The 24,233-nt window shown below is 42.8% G+C and overlaps 2 pseudogenes; both read right to left on the reverse strand.

Moving 5' to 3' along the window:
• Window positions 1-13,396: 13,396 nt before the first annotated feature.
• Window positions 13,397-19,225, reverse strand: LOC129151084 (60S acidic ribosomal protein P1-like; annotated as a pseudogene).
• A 3,010-nt stretch (window positions 19,226-22,235) lies between these two features.
• LOC129151085 (transketolase-like protein 1) lies at window positions 22,236-23,710 on the reverse strand (annotated as a pseudogene).
• Between the last annotated feature and the right edge of the window lie 523 nt (window positions 23,711-24,233).

Consider the following 24,233-nt stretch of genomic DNA (forward strand, 5'->3'; position numbering starts at 1 on the left):
AACCTGCAACCCAGGTACATGCCCTTGACTGGGAATCAAACCCTGGACCCTAGCTGTGTGGGGGGCCAATGTTCTAACCATTTAGCAATACCAGCCAGAGCAATTTGACACTTATTTTTAACGTGTAATCATTTCCACCTTTGGAAATGGTGGAAATGCTGGTCCCTTTTATTTGATGCTCCCAACCTCCCTTCTCTGATTGACCAACTTCCACTGGTCCTTCAAGGCCAGCTCAAGGGTCACTGTCCCTTGTCCCTGTGGAAGCTTTCATTGTGCCCAGCTCAATGAACTGCTCCCATCACTGTGCTCTCAGACATGCACAAATCTTTGCTCCTGTATCCATCACTCTGTATTGTGATTATCTGCTTATATTCTCTATTTCTCTTCCATTGACTCCTTCAAAATAGGGACTATGTTCCACTCACTTTTAAGACTTTGTGCCTAGTCTAGGGCTGGCACATGAAGACATTCAGTAAACATTTGCTTGTGACTATATACTTGAAGGTATAAATTAGAAAGGTTTGGCCTGCACTCTTTGCCTCACTTTACCTTTTTCCCCTCCCAGTTATAGATTATTGTATATGGCAGTCAAGAAGTAATGTCCTGACCTTGTTATTGTGGTGTAAAGCCTAAAAATTAAGGTCCACTATTATGTACGCCTTGACATCTGGGGAAAACTTGGAGACCTCCAATGGCCTATCACAAGTTCCCTTCCCTGCTCTGCTCCGGCGGATAGGTCCTTCAACCAAACAACCCTTCTTATCAAATAGACCAGGTATCATTCCTGCTTATCCCCGAGTAGTGGGTTTCAGTTCCCTGTCAGCCCTCAGAATTCAAATCCTCCCATGGAACCAGGGAGCACCCCATTCTTCTGATTCCACAAAGAAGCCTGTCACACCCCTCCCCCCAAGCTCCTGGTTGTTCATTCTATCAGTGTGCAACCTCCAGGTAGCCCTGTGTTCGGTATGCTCCTCCCCCTGACTAAGGTGACTAAGAAACTGCTGTTAACCTCATCCATCCAGTGCCAGGCATTGTGTGTCTGGCCATCCCCATAATTCTAAGGCAGAAACCCCTCCCTCACCAATGGCATGAATAGGAGGCAATTAAAACCATCAGTTCCAGACTGAAAAAGTGGGAACCTGGTTGGCAGGAATGTATGTAGAAGACCTAGAAGTCTTAATTCATCATTCTTCTGAGTTTCATGTCATGATGGGCTCCTGAGTTCCTAAGGTAGAACCAGTGATCTGTGCATGGTCCCCAATGCTATTGAAAACAAACAAACAAAACAAAACAATGAAAAACACCTTACCAAAATGTGTGTACCTGAGTAAAGGCTACAAAGGTTATGACTAATAATACATGTTGGTTCTTCCAGATATTTCAAAACATGACAGCCATGGAGTGGAAATGTAACTTCTAAAAGGTCTTTAGTTGAGAATTTCTGGCCTAAACCAAGCTGTTTTGTAGGATTGCTGAGATTAAACTCCAAGAGAGCCCCGGCTGATTCCCTTACATGCCATATTGTTTTGTCCTCTTTCACCCAACTTACACCAAGGGGAATCCATTAGGACCAAAGCACTGCCCACCTAGGGTAATCCAAACAAGAGTAGATTGTTTGGGCTTGAATTATTTCCATAAATACATCACTTTCCACCTGACATTAGTGTTAGGCCAGTAGAGTTTTTAAGTTTTTGAAAGAACAGGCTCCTCCCAATCAGCAGTTTTGAGACAGAAATCACAACTTCAAGATGCAAATCAGTGTCCCCTCATTTAATAAATTGCTTACTATATAAATATATAATAATGTTTAAGATACAAATATTAGAAAAAAATGGAGGCGGGGGGTAACAACTACTGAAAACTAAAATAAAGAAAAACCCAAGCTTCAGAAATCTATCAGAGTGATTTTCTCTTAAACAAACTTCCCTTGCTGAATCATTTTTATTGTTCCAGTAACTAATTTCAAAAGTGGCTTTGTGTTAGCAAAATGTTCAGATTTCATCCACAGTTCAAGTCCCTAGGTTTCTGGGTGAGTACCTGAAATCAGCAAGGGATTACTGTCTGATATACCAGCCACAAATCATTTCAGCCCACATCACTCTGCCATCTCTCACAGATATTTTTAAAAGGTTCTTTGGCATCCAGAGGAGTTGAATACATCTGATAAATATCTGAGACACTTTGGACATGGTTCAGAGTCATTTTTTTCTAAGTGAAGACATTATACTAAAGCTAGAGAATGGACTATATTCACCTTTTCAAATTCCCTAAATGTTCTAACATTTGTACATTTCTATAGGTAGCAATATCATTATTTATTTTTTCAACACTATCTTACTATATGAAGCACTTTACAAAAGCTAGCAAGAATTCTTGGCTTATAAGACTGAAAAATGGGTTTATTAACTTAGTAAAGCTTAAATAAATAATGTTTCAATAGTCACATATCCTTCCTTGTCCTTTCCCACCAATAAGCTCTTAGGAAACCCCAAAATAGCAATGTAGACAACAGGTGGCTATGGCATAGCTGCTCTTCTATTTCCCCCCCACAGTGTTCAATTCTATTTATAAATATTGCTCCATTTACCTTTATTATAGACAACAACTTACAGAGTAGTTATAGAAACTTACTGATAGTCTCTCAGAACTAGAAACAGAACACAGAAATCTTGCTCCATACTTTTCCTGTTGACCACTGGAGCCCCTGAAAACTTCTGAGTACACAGAGATGTTGACAGCGATCATGGCCCTGCCCTCATTCCCAGACCTACATCTAAGTGAGTCTCAGTGGGACTCGGGCCCAGGGCATCCTTTTCGCCAGGCTTCTCAGAGGAGGTGGGAGAAGTAACAGGAAGACTGTGGAAAGGAGTCTGGGTTCCAATCCTGGTTTTGTCACTAACTAGCAGAGTATTCTTTGACAAGTTTCCTTTTTGGGCCTCACTTTCCTTAACCAGATGCTCTTTACAGGTTCTATCAAACATAAGGTTCTACGTGTGGTAGATTTTTTATGAAGTTGGTCACAATAGTCCCTCCTACCTCCTATTTCCTACCCTTTAGTATAATTTGCCTAATAATTATAATAAAATGCACACATTTTGACAACTGTATACACCTGTGCATACACCACCACAATCAAGGTACAGAACATTTCTATCATCCCCAAAAGTTCTCTCATGCCCTTTTGTCCATCCCTACCCGCCAGCCCTGGACAATCAGTGATCTGCTTCCTGTTCCTCCATATTAGTTTGCCTTTCATAGAATTTCATATAAATAGGATCATACATAATATACTCTTTTGTGACTGTCCTTGTTCACTCATCAGAGCCACATCCTTTTTGCAATGTGCCAATACCATTCTCCTCTTAACCAACAGAATATAATTAAAGTGATGCTTTGTAATCTCTTTCACCCCACCCCACCCCCCTGGAAGACAGCCACCAGGTGAAAATGCTGGAGCTAGACTACTGAAGTATGAGAGACCAGCTGGGGAGAGAGGGAGGAGGAGAGGCAGAGGGAGTGGTCGAGGGTGGGGGCTGGCCCTGTAGAGCAGAACCCAGGTTCCTCAGCACCAAGGCCCCTGCGAGTAGATGCAGCCACCCTGCCCCCAGCCCCAGTGAAGGCACCCAGCCAAGATGGCAGGGAGCAAACAAGAGCCATCCTTCCTGAGCTCTGCCTGAATTCCTAACCCCAAGAGTCTCGAGCAGATGAAGTGATCTTTGCTTAAGCCACTAACTTCGAGGGTGGCTTGTGACACCGCAGCAGTAACTGAAATAATGAACCTTCTGCCCTGTTTTCTTTTAAGGTCCAACAGAATTTCCCTCAGGTTAAGGCGAATGATAGCTTTCTACTACCGCAAACACTAAAACTCAAATCTGAAGGAAAATGTCGTGAGGAAAAATGCTAGGTATATAAATGTTTTACCTTAAAGCGTTTCTACTTCTCTTACTGCTTTTTCTCTTTTAAACCTGAGGTGTATTGACACATATTCGTCTCAGTCGTGATTCAATATTTGCATATATTGTCAAATAATCACCACAATAAGTCTAGTTAACATCTGTCGTGAGACAGTTAAATTTTTTCTTGTGATGAAAACTTTTTAAGATTTACGCTCTTAGCAACTTTCTAATGCAATGTAATGCAGTAATAACTATAGTTGCAATGCTATACATTACATCCATGCCCTATTTTATAACTGAAAGGTTGTACCTTTTGACCCATTCCTCCCCCCCCCACCTCCCCATCCTCACACCTCCTTCCCCCCCCACCCCCATCCCACCCCCACCACACACACACACACACACACACACTCCCTAGAACGAAGTGGACCGCATCCTAGAAGTGCAAGGTCATTGCTTTCATTATCCTTCATTGGAAAATGCAATGGTGGTGTGACTATCGCTTGGCTAGTGTTTATCAATTACTGCTCCAAAATGAAAAGAACAGGTGTGGAGAGATCAGTTTTCCTCGGGTCACGTGGTTTCCGATGCTGTGCTTCTCTCACGACGCCCCTAAGTGATGTGCCGTGTTGGCTTTTTATTCACGGGTTCCGTAAATATTCACGGAGACCCAAGTGCTTTGCCGGGTTCCCCAGAACAATGGCGAACAAACCTCTCCCGGCTCCCGTGGGTTTTCTGTTCAGCGGGGAGAGAAGCCAGTCGATGACTATGTGACGCGGGCGGCAGTGACGGCTGTGAGGAGAAATGAGCGGGGAGGATGGGAGAGCAGCAGGCACAAGCTCTACACCCGAACCTGACGCGGTGTTGTCAAAAAATATTTCTACTTCCCTCTTTTCTGCCACCGCAGGTTGTGATGTAATCAAACAATACGTGTTCTCTCAGCTCACCCCAAGCCCCCCCTCCACACACACACACACACACACACACACACACACGAGCCCCAGAACCGCGTGACCCCCACAGCCCCTCCCCTCCCCTCCCCCGCCGGCAGGGTTCTGAGGCGCCGCGGCGCCGTCTGTGAGCAGAGCCCACCTCCACGCTTGTCTGCGAAACCCCATTATTTCTGAGAGAGAGACGTTAGAAAGGGCCGGGGAGACTTTGGTTCCGTATACATGTGCAGAGCACCGAAGGAATACAATATTAGAGGAGATGGCGTGAAGGCGAATGATCGCTTTCTACTACTGCAGACACCAAGACCCAAATCGGAAGGAAACTGTGAGGGAAAAGTGCACATTTTTTCCTTTTTTTTTAATTGGCACGGGGAAAGACTGCCAGCGGTTCCCGGGGCGCTCCCCGCTGGCGGCGTGTGGCCGCCATTCGGGAGAGACCGTTGGGCAACCGCTTTTTCCTCAGACAAAGCCTCCCTGTGAGTCCCTCCGCTGTCCCGATAGCCACGACCGGAATGAGAAAAACGGAGCTGCCGCAGCCCGTCCGGCGGCCAGACAAAAGCGGCGAGCAGGCCGCTCCCCGCCACGGGGTCTCCGCCGCGTCCCTAAAATGACGTCGGCCGATATTGCTGTAACTGCCGCACCGGGGAGGACGCGGCGAGAAGACGGCCCGCGCCCGCGCCTCGCCGGCTCTGTCCCTCGGCCGCGGCGGAGGCGGCACGTTCTGCGCTGCGCCGCTCCCAGGACCCGGCTCCGCGGGAAGTAGTGCCGTCCGCGCGGAGGGAAATGCCGTCCGCGCGGAGGGAAATGCCGTCCGCGCGGAGGGAAATGCCGAAGCGCGGCGCGCTCCCCTCTCGCCAGGTGACGCGTCCACGGAGTGTCACGCGGAGGCCCTCGCCCGCCTGGGGAGCGCGGCCGCCCGGCCTGTGACGCGGCAGCAGCCGCGGGCCGCTCGGCAGGAGCGGGCGGTCCGAGACGCCGGCGGTGGAACGGGGGCGGTGGAGGGGCGGCGGCTCAGGGGCGGCGGCTCCGGCGCGTTGGGCCAGAGCCGGTCGGGGGCCAGGCCTTGTCTGCCCCTGAAGCTTGACACCAGGGTCGGGCCCCGGACCTGGCGGGCTTGGCGGCCGGGCTGACCGGCAGGACTCGGCCCGGCGCCCTCCCCCAGCGCCTCCGCTGGGCGCCGGAGCCTCGCGCCCCGGGATGGTGGTGAGGGTCCAAGCGGGACGGTGCGGGTGAACGTGCCCCACGGGCAGCATCCACAGCAACGTCTCCAAGATAGAGGGGTAAACGGGGACACAGCGTTCACACACGCGGCAACATGCCTGTATCTCAAAGCATTCCGGTAGGGAAGAGGTAAACGCAAACAGCCACAGGCGTTCCGTCTCCGTGAAATTCTGGAAGAGGCAAAACGAGTTACACGAGGCAGCTGCCTGGGAGGGGCGACACGGCAGAGGATGGGATGCGAGGAGCGAGGGGGAACTTTGGGGCTAAAACATTTCCACGTTTTGAGAGGAGTGGCAGTTACAGGACAAAGACAGTTGGCAAAGTGCATCACACTGCAGTGCTCAAAGAGATGAATTTTAATAGACTCCAATTATACCTCAAAAAAGTGTGTGTGTGTGGGGGGAGGAGGGTTAAATAGCGGCCACGCGTAGTTGAGGAATAAAGGACAGGTTGGCGAGGAAATTCCACGATGTACAACATCCGAGTGCCAAACGAGTGCTCTCTCCTAAGGAGGGGCTCCCTGTTTGCTGAGACTCAGTGGACACCAGCACAGGAGCAGCTGGGGCCCCAGAAGGATGCACTACGCCGCACCCCGTTTTACGCCGCTCCCAAGATTTGGCGGATTCCACCCCCGCGCCCCCATGGCAGCCTCCCGTCCAGCGCTCAGGTCGGGCCTCCGCGGCTTTGGCTTCCCGCCCGGGGCAGCCTCCCCCTGGTGAGGGGGCTCAGGCTCCGCCCCGCCTCTGCACCCCGTGGCTCTGGTGCAAGTGCAGGCTCCGCTCGCCATCCTAACCGCGGGTGAAAAACCTTGGGCTTCCCCGGCAGTTGAGAGGGGTCTGTTGCCACACCCTGAAGAGTTGGGGCACGAGGGCCCCACGAGACAGACTTGCATCCAAGAGCGTAGGAAGCAAGAAGCGGCCAGCATATAGACTCCTCTCCCGCTCCACGGACAGGAGGTCTCACGTTATGATGGTTCCGCACGGCTTGTCTGGAAGCTGTCCTTGGGACTAAGCAAAGAGTTTACTTGAAGTTGTTTGCAGCTCGATAGATACATTTTTGCTCTCCTTTGCATTTCCCCGCACCCTTACTGCCCTGGGATCGCCCCTCCTAATAAAATCTTAGCACTTCAAAACTTTGGCCTCAAGCTCTGCTTTCTAGGTAATCCTTTAGCAGCATTTGGGCTTTAGCTCTTTCCTTTACTAACCATTTCACAGCCACAGTCACAAAATTAAGGTTATTTGGGGCTCTGGCTTACTGTCCTATTAGCCCTAAACCACGACTGTAAAAGGCATCCAGTTGAGACCACTACTAAATGCACACATTTCGATATACATGCCTCTGTTGAAATTAGTACAGATAAAAGTTTAGTTTTCCTCTTAGTAGTGTTTCCTCTCAAGAATAAATTCCTAGATCACAGGCACTTACTAGTACATGTTTTAAATATTTGGAAACTTGAAAAATTTGAGATGCATGTGGGTGTCAAATAAAGAAAATGCTTTTCAATAATGATCATAAAGCTGTTAGTCGGGGTAGGGGTCTAATTATGTTTTTGGTTCATTCATAAAGTCATGTTCTTATCTTTCATAAAATCTTATCAGGGAAGGCTATGCTAAAGCTTGACTCCTGGTTCAGAATGCTTTGCAAAACAATTTTTTCTTTATGTTATTTTACATACTGAAGACCTCAGTAAGTTTGTATTTTTAATGATAGCCACTGGCTTGTGGCCTCCTGTTTATTGCCAAGTTTGTCAGACTTTCCCCCCACCCCCCTGCTCCCACCTTGTTTGCCATCTGTAACTTGATCAACAATAATTTCAGATGGGACTGGACAGGGTCATATGTTAAATAGGACATTTCCACTTTCTAGGCTACAAAATCCTCCCTTTCCTGGCCACTTAAATACTGTTACATAATCTACAAACACATGGATCTGATGATCTTCTGAGACATATGTTGGCAAAGGTCACACCTGCAAATCTACCTTTCTGTTGGCACAATATTTTTTATAATTTGGCCTATCAGAGCATTCAAAAATTATTTTTAAAAGCATGTTCTGCCTACATCATAGTGAATTGATTTTTGCAGAGAAAACTTTGATATCCTATCACGTAAACAATATTTAACCTTTGCATTTAAAAATGTTTTATCTGGCCGAAACCGGTTTGGCTCAGTAGATAGACTGTCGGCCTGTGGACTGAAGGGTCCCGGGTTCGATTCCTGTCAAGGGCACATACATGGGTTGCGGGCACATCCCCAGTGGGGGGCATGCAGGAGGCAGCTGATAGATGTTTCTCTCTCATCGATGTTTCTAACTCTCTATCTCTCTCCCTTCCTCTCTGTAAAAAATCAATAAAATATATTTTTAAAAAATGTTTTATCTGAGGTTAATTCTAATCATGAAGCTAGGCTGTACACATAATGTATTTAAATACCTTTACACAAAAAGAACAAAACATTTTAAAATATCTTGGGTTACAAATATGTAGTATCTGGGGACATCCCATTAAGCAAACATGAGAGCTTCTCTTTAAATCTTGGCCCTTGATTCTTTATAAATATATGAGGGCAGATAATGTTTTAGCAAACATACAGATTTTATATACTATACAAATAGGTGTTGACCTTTCAAGATAGGTTGTAAGCTTGCCAATTATACTGCCATTACTCAAACATTTTTAGAATTCTTTAGAAATGTGCTACAAGAGACTGAGTCACATTCTTTTAAATGGACATCATCAGTGACAGCAAATCTTCCTCTCTGAGAGTAGATTTAATTTTTAGAAATACCTAAAAGTCATTTGAAATCAGACCAAGTTTAGTACCATTGTTTAGCAGGGGAAAATTGAACACCAAAGAAAAAAAATATAAGTAGTATTTTTTTTTAATTAAACTGTAAAAAAAGGAGAATTAGGGAAAGATTGAAGCAGATATCAACAAAGTAGAAAACAAAAAAATACAATTATTGAGCAATTACAAAAATACTTTTTGGAAGAAAGTAGATAAATACCTGGCAAATCTATTAAATAAGATAGAGAAAATATAAATAAAATTATAAAGGAGCCTAGCTGGTGTGGATCAGTGGTTGAGCATTGACCTATGAACCAGGAAGTCACAGTTGAATTCCTGGTAAGGGCACATGTCCAGGTTGGGGGGCTCGATCCCCAGTGTAGGGTGTGCTAGAGGCAGCCAATCAATGATTCTCATCATTGATGTTTCTCTCTCTCTCTCCCCTCTCCCTTCCTCTCTGAAATCAATAAAAATATTTTTAAATAAATAAAATTATAAAGGAGAAAGGCATACCAGATATGGAGAAGTTTGGGTTGTTTTTATTATTATTATTATATGAAAATACTATGCGTAGTTAACAATATGCTACAACATTTTGGGGCGGGGGGGCGGGAAACATAAATCATCCAAATTGAATCAAACAGAAGTAAAAACAAACAAACAAACAAAAAAACACTAAGTAGATCTAACCCAGAGAAGAAATAAAAAAAAGTCTCAGCCCTAGAGATTATATGGGCAAGCTCTTGAAAAATTTGAAGGACTTATAATTCCCTTTCTGAATGCATAAAGATATTAAAATTTATTTCATTTTATGAAGCAAATATAATTATTATAAAATCTATCAAAATGGTACCAAAATAACACTCCAAAAAACATCAACCCACATAAGAAAATCAATGCCAGAAATCCCCATAAAATTACCAGTAAGTTAAATTCAATTAACATGGTTAGGTAGATTTTATCTGAGAAATGCCAGGATATTTTTTAATACTAAAATAATTGAAATAAATCATACATTTAGGTCATATAAGAAAAAAATGCCATCTCAATAGATGACAAAAATCTAATACCGCCCTCTGATTAAAACAACTAAATTTACAAAAACACGTAGTAAATATTAAGTCAATGTCCAACTTTAGTAAGATTATAAAAATAATAATGCTCCCAGAAATCAATGGCATTTTTACACACCGATAATGAACTCTCAGAAAGAGAAACTAAAAGAAAAAAATCCTATTTACTATTACAAAAAAAAAATTAAGATACCTAGGAATAAAGAAGACTACAGGATGTTGAAAAAAGAGACAGAGAAGATATAAACAAGTGGAAGAATATACCATGTTCATGGATTGATAAAATTAACATCATTAAAATGTCCATGCTACTCAAAGACATCTATAGATTCAATGCAATCGCTATTAAAATGCCAACAGCATATTTCACAAATCTAGAACAAATACTCCAAAAATTTATATGAAACCAAGAAAGACCCCAAATAGCTGCAGCAATCTTGAAAAAGAAAAACAAAGTAGAAGAGATCACAATACAGATATCAAGATATAATATAAAGCCACTGTTCTCAAAATGGCCTGGTACTGTCATAAGAACAGACATATAGATCAATGGAACAGAACAGAGAACCCAGAAATTGACCCAAGCCATTATACTCAATTAATATTTGACAAAGGAGTCAAGAACATACAATGGAATCAAGATAGTCTTTTCAATAAATAGTGCTGGGGAAATTGAACAGGTACATGCAGAAAAAAAAAATGAAACTAGACCACCAACTTACACCATACACAAGAATAAACTCAAAATGGATAAAAGACTTAAATGTAAGTTGTGAAACCATAAAAATCCTAGAAGAAAATGTAAACAGCAAAATATCAGACATCTCATGTAGCAGAATTTTCACAGATACATCATCTAGGGCAAGAGAAACACAGGAAAAAAATAATGTGACTATATAAAACTAAAAAGCTTCTTCACAGCAAAAGAAACCAGCATCAAAATGCAAACGGAACCCACAGTATGGGAGGACATTTTTGTTAGTGATGCATCTGATAAGGGGTTAATTCCCAGAATATATAAAGTATTCATACCACTCAAGAAAAGGAAGGCAAGCAATCCAATTTAAAATTGGGCAGAGGACCCAAATAGATACTTCTCCAAAGAAGACATACAAATGTCCAACAGACATATGAAAAAATGTTCCAAATCACTAAACATCAGAGAGCTTCTTATTAAAAGGACAATGGCTACCAAAATGACAAGTGCTGTCCAGGATGTGGAGAAAAGGGGACCCTCGTGCACTGCTGGTGGGAATGCAGACTGGTGCAGCCACTGTGGAAAACAGTATGGTTTCCTCAAACAAAAATGTAATTGCTATTTGACCCAGTGATTCCACTTCTAGGAATATACCCTAAGGATTCCGAGACACCTATCAGAAAAAACATATGCGCCCCTATGTTCATAGCAGCACAATTTACAATAGCTAAGATCTGGAACCAGCCCAAGTGCCCATCAGTAGACGAGTGGATAAAAAAAGCTGTGGTACATTTTACATCATGGAATTCTATGCAGCTGTGAAAAAGAAGGTTCTACTACCCTTTGAGACAGCATGAGGGACCCTGGAGATGATTCTGTGCCAGGGCTGATCGGCAGACCCTGCGCGATGATGAACAGATTGCTCTGACACACGTTTCTGTGAAAGAGAGGGCTAAGTGACTCTTTTACTTTAGAAGTAAAAAGCAGTCCCGTTCGCCTGCCTTCTTAGGCTTTTATTGTCCCAACAGCTTGAATTAAAATTAACCTCTAGATACAATCAGCGGGGTAAGCGTCCTTGAGAATGTATATGCTTCTACAAGGACATTTTGAAGTCTAAACATAAAGATTCTAGGAAAACACCTGGGGGATCGATTTGTTTGGAAAAGTCAAGGCAAGGTCCCCTCAGAGACCCCCGACCTTTCGGAGAATCCTCCTTACAGACATTCCAACCAAGTCCCATGCTTCCCCACAATTCTGCTATCGAAATAAGCCAGCCAGAGAAAGACAAATATCACATGATCTCATTTATATGTGGAATCTAACAAACACAATAAAATTATGAATAAAATAGGACCAGAGGTTTGGAAACATGTAACAGACTGGTGAATCTCATAGGGAAGGGGTTGGGGATGGGTGGGAAGAGAGTAACCAAAGAACTTATATGCACTAATAATAATAATAATAATAATAATAGTAAGACAGCCAAACTGTAAGGAAGAGGGGAAGGTATAAAGTTAATTCTTCAACCTCCTATCACCACTCTTCATTCTCCCTCCCAGAGGTAACCTCTATTGTTTCTTACATATCCTTCCAGAATTTTTCCATGCACATAAAAGCATGTGACTATCTCCTTTGAAAAAAAAAACAAATAGAATCATACTATACATATTGTTCTGTACTTGTCTTTTCCATTGTATAAGTAACTTTGACATCTTCGCACATCAGCACATAAATCTACCAAATTTTTCATGACAGCTGAGTACTATTATATGAATGCACCATTTTCTACTCACCTATCAGGGGTATTTAGGCTATTTTCTAGTTTTCTGAAATTATATACAGTTACACTGAGCATTCTTGAATATCTTTGCCTAGAAGTGCTGGTGTACTTGTAGGATTAATGCCTAGCAATGGAATTGCTGGATCTATTTTTTGATAGATATTTCCCAATTAGCATACAAAAGGCTAGATTAATTTATTATCCCATGAAAAGTACAGTATATGCAAAAAAATTGATAATTGTTGAGGTAGGTGATGGGTTCACCTTACTATTCAATCTACTTTGGGGTATATTTTTAAATTTCCATACTTAATGATATGGCAGTGGAGGAATTATTAAAATTGGGTATAAAGATGCCTGCTATTCTCTCTCTCTCTCTCTCTCGCTCTCTTTTTTTGCCATAGATTGCCTTCTATCTTTAAAATTCTGCTGAAATAATTCTGTAATAAGATAAGAAACAGAAATAATAGCTAAAATATTGAAAAGCCAAGGAAAAACTGTCTTTTTAAAATATATATTTTTATTGATTTCAGAGAGTAAGGAAGAGGGAGAGAGAGATAGAAACATCAATGATGAGAGAGAATCATTGATCAGTTGCCTCCTGCACACCCCCTACTGGGGATTAAGTCCGCAAACCCAGCATATGCCCTTGAGGAGAATCAAACCCGGGACCCTTCAGTCCGCAGGCCACGCTCTATCCATTGAGCCAAACAGGCTAGGGCAAAGCTGTCTTTATTTGCAGATCATATTTTTGCCTAAAGAGACTGATTGGAAAGCGATTATAAAACTATTTTAAAAATCAATAACTTTTCCAGTGACCCAATAATAACTTGTTGGGAAATAATACATATTAAAATCCATTCACATATAAATAATATTGGCAAGAACTGGAAGGGATCTATACAAAAAATAAAATAAAAAATAAAAAACAGGAGAACAAAAATATTTTTTTAACAGAGTTCAGCTTTTTATTGAATGTGTTACAAGAGAGGTTTAGTCAAAAAGACCAAAGCCCATGTCATCATCAGACTCCTCAGATTCCTCTTTCTTTGCTTCCACTGTCTTCTCCTCAGCTGGGGCAAGTGGTGGAGGGGGCAGGACTTCCTGCTGGAGCAGCACTAGCTGCTGGGGCAGGTCCACCAGCCTTACATTGCAGATGAGGCTCCTAATGTTGACATTGGCCAGACCTTTTGCAAACAAGCCTGGCCAGAAAGGTTCAGCATTTACACCAACTGCTTTAATGAGGGCATTGATCTTATTCTCCGTCACCAGCACTTCATGGTTGTGCAGGATAAGGGCCAAGTAGATGCAGGCAAGCTCCGAGATGGAGGCAGTGGTGTGGGCTGAGTGAGGGCTGCCGCTGTGCTGGATGAAGTGTGAGCTTCACCCCAGTTTGGCCTTAGCTTCCTTGGAAGGACCGAGCACCTTACTGGCAGGTGGGGAAAAGCCAAAAAGATTTTAATAAATTGAAAAATCTGTTACGCTCTGAGATACATCTATCTTTTATTTGTGATTTTAACCAAAATTCCAATGGGATTTTTTTTATGTTGAAAAAACTAATTTCCGTATGGAGGAAAAAACAGGAGAGAGTAGCCAGAAAAGCTTTGTAACAGAAGAGTGATAACAGGAGATTCACTGTACCTGATATTAATATATATTAGAAACCCATAATAATTACAATTATTTTGAATTTCTGAAAAAAAAAATTGATAAATAGATTAATATTTCAGAATAGATAGCTGTGAAAGAAAATTCAACATACCAATATATGAAGAAACATCACCAATAAAAAGGACATGGATTATTCAATAACTAGTACTAGGAAAACCAGGCAATCATTTAGGACAGAAAAAAACACACAGATCAGATGCTCACTTTGTACTATATACTGAAATACATTCCAGATAGATTAAAGAGGCAAATGTGAAAATGAAACTGTGAAAGAGCTAAAAGGAAATATCCTATCTAACAAATCCTATCTAATAAAAGAGTAATATGCAAATTAACCACCACTCCATTACACCCACAAGCCACGCCCACAACCAATCAGGAGCGAGTATGCAAATTAACCCAACCAAGATGACTGTGGCCACGGAGAGAGCAGGAGGGAGGCTTGGGTTTCCCTGGTGATGGAAGAAGCCAAGCTTCTGCAGCCTTGGCCAGCCCAGGCCTCCGCTTAAGGCTACAAAGTTTTAATTATAAAAGATAAATAAATCCCAACAGAAATGGCCACCGCCACAGAGCGAGCAGAAGGCTTGGCTCCGCTCCAGGCTACAAAGTTTCAATTGTAGAAGATAAATAAATCCCAGATATCAGGGCCTCCGCTTGGGTCGCCGGGGGGGCGTGGCCGGCCTGCAAACCACCACAGGCCCCTCGCCCAGGCCGCCCCATGCCCCAAGGGAACCCCCACCCTGATCCGGGACACCCTTCAAGGCAAACCAGCTGGTTCCCACCCATGCACCAGGCCTCTATCCTATCTAATAAAAGAGTGATATGCAGATTGACCATCACTCCAACACACAAGATGGCTGCCCCCATGTGGTCAAAGATCCTGCCCCCATGTGGATACAAGATGGCCACCACAAGATGGCCAGCAGGGGAGGGCAGTTGGGAGGGACCAGGCCTGCAAGGGAGGGCAGTTGGGGAAGATCAAGCCTGCAGGGGAGGGCAGTTAGGGGTGACCAGGCCTACACAGGAGGGCAGTTAGGGGCAAACAGGCTGTCAGGGGAGCAGTTAGGCATCAATCAGGCTGGCAGGGGAGTGGTTAGGGGCAATCAGGAAGGCAGGCAGGCGAGCAGTTGGAAGCCAGCAGTCCTGGATTGTGAGAGCCATACACTAAGCCTCCTAAATGGGCAGTCGGACATCCCTCAAGGGGTTCCAGATTGGAGAGGGTGCAGGCTGGACTGAGGGACAACCCTCCCCCCCCATGCACGAATTTCGTGCACCGGGCCTCTAGTAAATAAATATTTAAGTGATTCTTGGATGGGAAAGAACCACCAAACAATGGAAGAAATCACACAGGTATATCTGCATAAGCATCTGTATGCCAAAAAATTATAAACAATATTGAATAAGTTGAAAAGTAGATATTTGCACAAATATCATAAAATGTCAGTATTTGCACCAAGGACCTTGAAAGTCTTTTGAAAGAAGAAATTCCAACACCTTTTAGGCAACAACAGCATTGTATTGTGGACATAAACTCAGAAGAAACCACTTTGAAGAAGAGTGTTCATTTGGAAGAATCATTTGTCCCCTTTTAGAATGCTAGGTTTTTGTTGTCTGTATGTTTTGTTTTGTTTGTTTCCAACTCATTTCATGTGTACAAGATGATATTTGTATTACAAATTCCTTTTCCTCTAATTTCTTTTTCAAAAGCATCCCTAGAATATTGTGCTTTCCTGGATCCTCTGGAAGAGGTTCACTTGATTTAGCTCATTGTAAGCCCAGGGGTAGGTATTCTTACTATCCCCAATTTCTAGAGTAGAAAGGACATATTTTTGTGACTTTAAATACAAATAAGTAGCAAACTGGAATATCAACATAATTTATCCAAAATAAAGTCATCACCAGAGGAAGCTATGACGAGTACACACAATACTATAGAGGCAACTGTTAAAAGTACAGGTGTGGCTCAATGGTTGAGATCAACCTATGCACCGAGAGGTCACCAGTTTGACTTTGATCAGGGCACATGCTGGGGTTGTAGGCTCGATCCCCAGTAGGGGGCATGCAGAAATCAGCCTATTAATTCCCATCGATGTTTCTCTCTCTCTCTCTCTCTCTCTCTCTCTCTCTCTCTCTCTCTCTCTCTCTCTCCCTCTCCCTTCCTCTCTCTCTAAAATCAATAAAAACATTGATTTTTTTTAAAGTACCTGCCAATCCTCAGCCAGGAGTCTTACACCCCACTCCCATCTTTAGCTGTCACAGACCACACCTGAGGAATATAGCCTAGCTTTCCGAAGTGCCCAAATGAGAACAGGTCCCAGAGGCTGGAGAGACATGAGGCTGTGAGGAAGTTGGCTAACCTCAATGGGATTGTGCTAGCAATGAGGACTGTTCTAAGCATGTTCTGACCTTATAATATGCAAGAATTGTCTCATGTAACCATCATGAAACAACCATCATCCAATATTTAGGTGCTTTTATGATCTCTGTTTTCCACATTAGGAAACCAAAAAACAGAAAAGTTACATAGTTTGTTGAAGTTCATACAGCTAGGAAAATGCTAGAAGCTATATTTGAGGCAGATACTTGGAGCTGGAGCCCAACCTCCTTGGCCACATGTAACCATATACAATGAAAGCCCTTTCATCCACAAGAACACCTTTGAACTTCACAATTTTGTGAGGAGGTCAGGAAATATTCTCCCCAACTTACACTACGGCAGTGGGAAGCCAAAATGGGTTATTGGAATTAGTAATTTTTATTTTTTTAGTGATCTGAAAGAAGCTGACAGCAGAGCATGGATGAACATGTGATAAAGAATGAATGGGGGGAAAACAGGGCTTAAAGGCTTGGATCAGAGAAAGAAGTGCCCTGAACTAAAGTGGTTTAACCACAAGCTGCATGGGGGGCGGGGGTGGGGGAGGGGAGATGAAAATTATTTCAGCTGAGGAGCCATCAGGTCTAGATGATAAGCTGTGAAAAACAACACATTCCCATCATGTTGAACTCAGCGACTACCTTCCTGAAATATTAGCTCCTCATCCATGTCATTGTTTATCTAAGAATCCTGTTGTTAAATTTATATCTCTGTTTATTTACCTGGCCTTTGTTAGTTTAGATAACAAGGCTAGAAATGTCTAAACCACCAAAATGAAGCTCCCATTCCACAAAAGGATTTTCACCTAGTTTTTAAATATAATCAAGATAATAAAGTTTACACAAATACTTTTAGAATTTACTTCCATAAAATTAAAACAGTACTAGTTAACTTCTGAATTTGTTGCTTGCTTTTTCATAATATTATTTTTATTCCATAATAAATTGTGAATTCAAAGGAATTCACAAGAAACATACTTGTTGTGAGAAACTTATATGTAAAAGGATCTATGTTAAATTCAGCGGACCTCCATCCATTTAAAAATATGAAAATAAAGAATCCTTTTGCTACATGACTGTTGCCCACTCACTTATCTGATCTTTGTTCAAGTCTGAATTGATAGGAATCAGAATGTTCCTAAAATCAGTATGCATCATCAATCGCAAGGGAAATTCTTTTTCAAGTTTTATGTAATGGAATATCGGTATCATAAGATTTATCATAAGAACATTATCTCTTTAGGTATAAACATTTTAATACATTTCCATCTAAATCCTCTCTCAAAAGTGAGTAAATTCCATACACTAAGCCTTTTCTAACTTTAACTTCCCTTTCCTACTCCAAACATGCATTTTTTCTTTCTATAATTTGTTGCCATCAAAATCCTTCAGTGACCTGTATTTGATCTCAAATAGTTAAAAAGAAAAAATTGGGGACCATTCAGATTGAAATATTTGGTTATGCCTTGGGGGGGGGGGGAAATAAAAGGCACTCTCAATCCATGGTTCTAACAACACTGTTCTGATTTTATTATTATTTTTATTATTGTGGGTGCTGGCATGAATGAAAAATAGGATGATTCATCCAATGAGAATTTGAATGCTGGTGGGAAACTGTACAGAAAATCCAGGTGAGTTAAAGGAGAAAGAGATCAGGGCTTTGTGAGGAAAATGTAGTCAGAAAATGAAAAGAGAGTTGCAGGAAAACAAACACAAGTTTGCACTCTAATATTTAAATCCTGCTAAAGTCCAGTGACATATGACACCAGGACAAGAGAAGAGCCAAGGGTGGAAAGTTTTCTAAGCTGACTATTAAGTAGATGTAACTCACCGATGAGTCTGCCCATATGGGATTTTAATTACTGAGACATCTGTTTATCGAAGTGTACTACCAAATAGCGATCAAATACAGAGATCAGATTACGTGGGGAGGAGAGTGGAGATGACATTCATGACGCAGAAAAGAAGAGCCATTGGCCAGGGGAAAATCAACCCTGGCTTTACATCTCACCAAACAGAGAAGCAATTATTTTAGATGTGGAGCTGGTTAGCATCCTGGGCATGAATTTAATTAAATAACCCTCAAGTGGCAGAAGCAGAGCAAACCCCTGTATTTAACTGTCAGTGAGACATGTTACAAACAAATGGTCTAAACTCCTCTTTTCCTTCCCTCCTCCCTCATAAATTTGGTGTAGTTTTCTTAAACTCACAACTCTTCCTTTTCCTAGTTTAGCCTTTTCTTCCCAGTAGCATCCAATAAGTTCATCTAAATAGATAGCTTGAAGCAGAGGCAGGATTTGCTTTCCACATTCTCACAATGAGATACTTGGGAAGAGAAAGAAAAGGGGCAAGGATTAAGTCACTGTTTGAGTTCCTTCCCTGGGCTCAATAAAAAGGCTAATAATTCAGAGAAATATCTTGGAATCAAAGAGAAGACCAAGTAGCCCTTTTGTTGGTAGTTAGTTAGCACGTTGGAGGATAAAGAAAAGCTGAGGGAGGGAGATTCAAAACAAGTGGTTGGGGCTAGAACTGTAGGGGAGATTTCCCAAGCAGAGAAGAGGGCAAAGAGAAAACATTCAGCTTTTGAGATGAATATTTAAAAACCAATCTTACTCAGTGTGGCCGCTGGTGGCCCTCTGCTGAGCTCCAGTCAACAGTTGGCAGCCTCTGGTCCATAACGGACTCTCTGTAGAAAGGTGATTGTTTGTAGAGCCTTCCCCCCAGCTCTCCATTCAGCTTTCCTTCCCCATCTCACCACTTCTTCAGCGACACCACCATTCTTCCAGCATCCAACTTTGATACACTGGTTCCTCTAAAATGCTGTCCTTCTCTTTGCAAATAACAGAAACCAATAGGGTAAAATTTAAGTAAAAGTAAAATTGGTGGACAGATACTCGGGTAGCTCATAGAACCCAAGAAAGAGTTGAACAACCAAACTTTCCTCAGGGAGAACTGGACCATGGCAGTCCTCAGGACCTCAGAAGCTGAAATCCACTAATTCCTCCATAGAGCTGCCATTAACAATTTAGCTAGCAACTTCCAATCACTGGCTCTCTGTGTAAAACCCAAAATTCCCGGGAAAACCTGATTCATCCCCCCCCCCCTCTCTCTCTCTGCCTGTCCCTTTCTCCCTCTCCCTTTACCCTTCCCTCTCCCTCTTCCTCTCTCTTATTATATGTATTCAAGCTCATGCTGTTTAATAAACTCTAAAAATCATCCTATAGTGTGGGTTCATTCCATTGAAACTGGTTCTTTTTGCTACCATTTTAAAGTCCTAAGAACAGCTATTTCAGGTACTGCTAACTTGACTTAAGTGGATGTAGCTGACAGCACAGACAGATTTCAATACCAAGTGTGAACAAAGTGGCAGCAGTCTTGACAGAATAGAGCTTGAAAAGAGCCCATTCTTGCTTGGTTGAGCTACATTTTCAAAATGTCCTGGCCAAAGTCCCCTCAAAGGGTGCCAACAAGCAGGCTGGTTTGTGGACCTCTGCAGCCTCATTCATTCATTCAGTCACTATTTACTGATCGTAGGCTGAGTGCCAGGCAACTATGCTAAGTGATGTACTGAATATAAAGATGCATGGCTCGCCGAAACCGGTTTGGCTCAGGGATAGAGCGTCGGCCTGCGGACTGAAAGGTCCCAGGTTCGATTCCGGTCGAGGGCATGTACCTTGGTTGCGGGCACATCCCCAGTAGGGGTTGTGCAAGAGGCAGCTGATCGATGTTTCTCTATCATCGATGTTTCTAACTCTCTATCCCTCTCTCTTCCTCTCTGTGAAAAATCAATAAAATATATTTAAAAAAAAAAAAAGATGCATGGCTCCTGCCCTCATGGTGCTTAAACCCAGACCTGTATCTCTTGTGTGAGGCACAATGCAAAAGCTTCTAAGAATAAAATTTCACATGAATACTGTTGTTGTTTTTTAACTCCCTCCCCCCACCCTCTTGGATGAGAAGCCCAAGGATTATGTCTGAGTTGTGAGGCAATCTCATTGTTAATGAGGTTAAGATTTCACTCCTTATATTTAGAGAATTAGGTGAGAACTGAGATTTGCTTCGCAATTCACCACAGCCAGGTGTCACTTATTTTTATGATGTGACTTGGAGGGTATGATGCTGGGTGGATGTGGAATTAATTTTTGAAAAATAACTCATGTTTTCTTCCCCATATGAACCAAATAGATAACTGAGTGCAAGTTAAAATTTTTAAATTCTAGCCAATTTCCCTATCCTCAGGTGGGAGCACACTTTGGAAGACATTTATCTGCTAAACTGCTGGGGTAAAGTCAGGCGCTTCTAATTAGCAAGAGCTGCTAAGTCCACAGAGAGTCTACGCAGGGCTACATGTGCAAAGTGTCTGGCACTTCAGTTTGGGTTTAGATCTGAGAAAACTTGATGTTATGGCTTGGTTTGATTCCAATTTGAACTAGTTGCCCAAGAGTTCTCACTTTTTTTAGTTCCACTTAAGGTGTTAATTTTAAGGTTTAGCAAATTATTAAGGTTCATTCTAGTTGTGGGTTGAGGATTTAACCCAGTTTATATCTGTGGTAAGGCTATAAAAGGTCTTACTAGAAAATAGCAGCAGCTGGAGGATGGACGCCTTGGCCCTGGCCCTGACGAGGAGATATGCATACGTGGAGCATCAGAGTACCTGTTATAGTTCAGCCCTTGTGGTGCTCAGATCCACTTGCTTCTAAGTCCTGCCACCTAGTAACCAGCAACTCCGGGACTCTGGTGTATCTGTCAACTTCCATTTTGTGATGGATTGCTGCTGAGCCCACCCAACTTATGATTTGCTGGATCTGACAGAACCCAGCTCATAATGGTTATCTCTGGCTGCAAAGTTACTTTATGTCCCATGGTCAGATACTCTATCTCAACCAAGGACTATTAGTCTGTAAGAACGTCTATTTGAATGGTGTATAGATCTTTACTAGATATGGTATGACCTTGCTTGTGGTTCTCTTAGTGCAGTGGTCGGCAAATTCATTAGTCAACAGAGCCAAATATCAACAATACAACGATTGAAATTTCTTTTGAGAGCCAAATTTTTTAAACTTAAACTTCTTCTAACGCCACTTCTTCAAACTAGACTCACCCAGGCCATGGTATTTTGTGGAAGAGCCACACTCAAGGGGCCAAAGAGCCGCATGTGGCTTACGAGCCGCAGTTTGCCGACCACGGTCCTAGTGGATTACTCTACATTGGAATTTTTTTTTCTTTTTAAATGCTTCAATAAATTTAACTAGTAGATGAATATAATTGAGCTAACAGTTTGATCTGGTCACCAGGCAAATGAGACATTGAGACCTCACAAAAGAGTGCAGTGTGGAGACTAGAACTAGTTGTATCTTCTCTTCAAACTAGTCACCTCAAGCAGCAGAGGACAATCTAAGAGCTTTCACTGCTGCTCCACACACCATTAGAGGGGAGATGAAATTCCAGGGCATCTGCAGTTACATGGTACCTGGGAAGCTGCAGGCAGGATGGCAGCACATCAATTCTAAACCTGGGACAACAGTACATACAGCATGGTGCTATAGTGCTGCATAACCCAGGCAGTTGCAGTCTACAGTTCACATCTTCTTTACTTAGGAGGAAAATGCACACATTTAATGTTAACCCTATGTTGATCCCCAGCCCAGATATCTATAGTCTCATCATAAAACTTTATGTGGTTGTTTTGTTAGCTCTTCTGTCACTTAAAAAATTTTATAACCTACTTTAATTACCTAAAGATGAGAGTTATACTTGTATATGTAGTTATGACTTAACTGGAAGGTAGTTAATTTGCTTTGCTTTCAAGAACAACAAAGAACACACAATATAGATTTAAATGATGGTTTAATAGGCATAAATGTAGAGATGTCAACAGTATTTTAGTTAACATACATTTCATGGCCACTATAATGTGTTTGGCACTAATTCCAAACATATTCAGAAGTTCACTAGACTTCCCACTTTGAGGAACTCCTTGCACTGCCAGCCCATGGACCAGAATGTCAGGCTCCATGGAAGCAGTTGCACAGACAGCCTCCCCGATGCCACCTTCTGGGTGGTGAATCCCCTATTGTGGAATTTGGCCATCTGTGCATTTTGCATTAGACATGATGATGTCAGCATCCAGGGGTTTAATGGTAAACAGGTCGACGGATATTTTGTTTAGAAAGATCATCAACAATTGCTAAGACTTTATGCAGAGTAACTCCAGCTCCAATGACTGGCCTTTTTGTTGACACTCTGGCTAATGACTTTGGTCTGTCAAATCTCAAAACTTTCTTGTGGGGTGTAAATAACCTCAGTTTGGGGACCATTGGTGTGAATGTAGCATATCCCCTTGGTATTGGCCACCAGGACCACAGCATGCTCTGTCAGACTGCATCACTTGATGGAAAATGGTGCAGTTGGGAACTGCACGGAACATGACCAAATCCTCCCGGACCATCACTAATGGATAGCGTGCAGTGGGACCCAATAAGGTTGATGTTGGTTTGAGAGATGGTTCCAATCCGGACCTGATCAAATGCTCGGGTTAAAAAGGCAGCGAAGGTGCTTCACCACGGTAACCATTTCTTGCTCGGCAATAAAACATTCAATGAGGTGCGCCTGGTGCTCCTTCTTGAATATCTCGGAGAGGGTGGACTTCTTGGTGTCACTGCCCGGCACAAGGAATCTATCATTTGCATGGCCCAGCTCAGCCAGAGCCAAGCCACATGCTTTGTGAGTAGCTACCTTGTCACCGACTTTCAAGCGGACAGAGAGGTCATCTCTATGTCCGTGATGTTGATTTTAGGTGAGTCTTCAACAGGGGGCTTGGGTTCAAGCTGTCTGTAGGTCTCTATCTGGCTCTCAACTAGTTTGATAACTGCATCTGCTTTTTCTGTTGGCATTGGCTTTCCATGCCAATTTTCTGCATCCTCAAGGCTTGGAATGCCCTGGCCCTTGAAGGTCTTGGCAATTACAGCAGTGGGCTTGTTCTTCACTTGAGTTACTTGTCAGAACACTATTCACAGCACCTCAACATCAGGGCCATCCATCACTTAAGTATTCCACCCAAAGGCTTCACAGCGCTTCTGATGGATGTCCATGCAGTTCTCGATGGGAAAACGCCACTGTGGAAGATGGCCATGAGATCATCCAGATTGTAGTAAGAACTGAAAGCCAGTGCCTTCCAGACAGAGTTTTCCCAAGACTCGCCATCTCCCAAGAGACAGAACACCCGTAGCTGGCATTGTCAAAGTACCTGCCAGTATATACCATGCTGCACGCAGTCCCCAGTCCTGGTCCTTACCATCCAAATTGCCACATCAACAAATGGGAGTAGCTAGCAAAGGATAAATTGATCATTATTTGGGTTTTCTTGGTCCTCCTGTTTCTATTTCATGATGTGGTAGAACAGCACAGACATGATCTCAGCAGCACTGCTGCATGGTGTGGGTGACCGGAACTCCAGGCCACTTGGCCCTGATGGAGTTGGATGCACAGGCGATTGACCAGGTCCCGAAACACCTGCACAGCATCTGCATAGGGTTTGTCTTTCTTGGCCATGGCTATGCTCACCTCAGTGTGAGCCATAGTTGCTACCCCGTCAGAGTCTGAGGAGAAAATGTGCATCTTTTTGAAACATAGATCTCTTTAAGACCATGGAATCTGCTGAGTGATATGGCAGGGCTGCTTGCACTGGTGCCTAGACCTGCTGCAGAGCCAGACTTTTATAAACTCTGTCACCTGGTAAAAGGATTGAAACAATATCCTAAGTACACTTAATAGAGGTCTTTCAGGC

Source organism: Eptesicus fuscus, chromosome 2 (genome assembly GCF_027574615.1).
Source record: "Eptesicus fuscus isolate TK198812 chromosome 2, DD_ASM_mEF_20220401, whole genome shotgun sequence".
NCBI classification, from domain to species: Eukaryota; Metazoa; Chordata; class Mammalia; order Chiroptera; family Vespertilionidae; genus Eptesicus; species Eptesicus fuscus.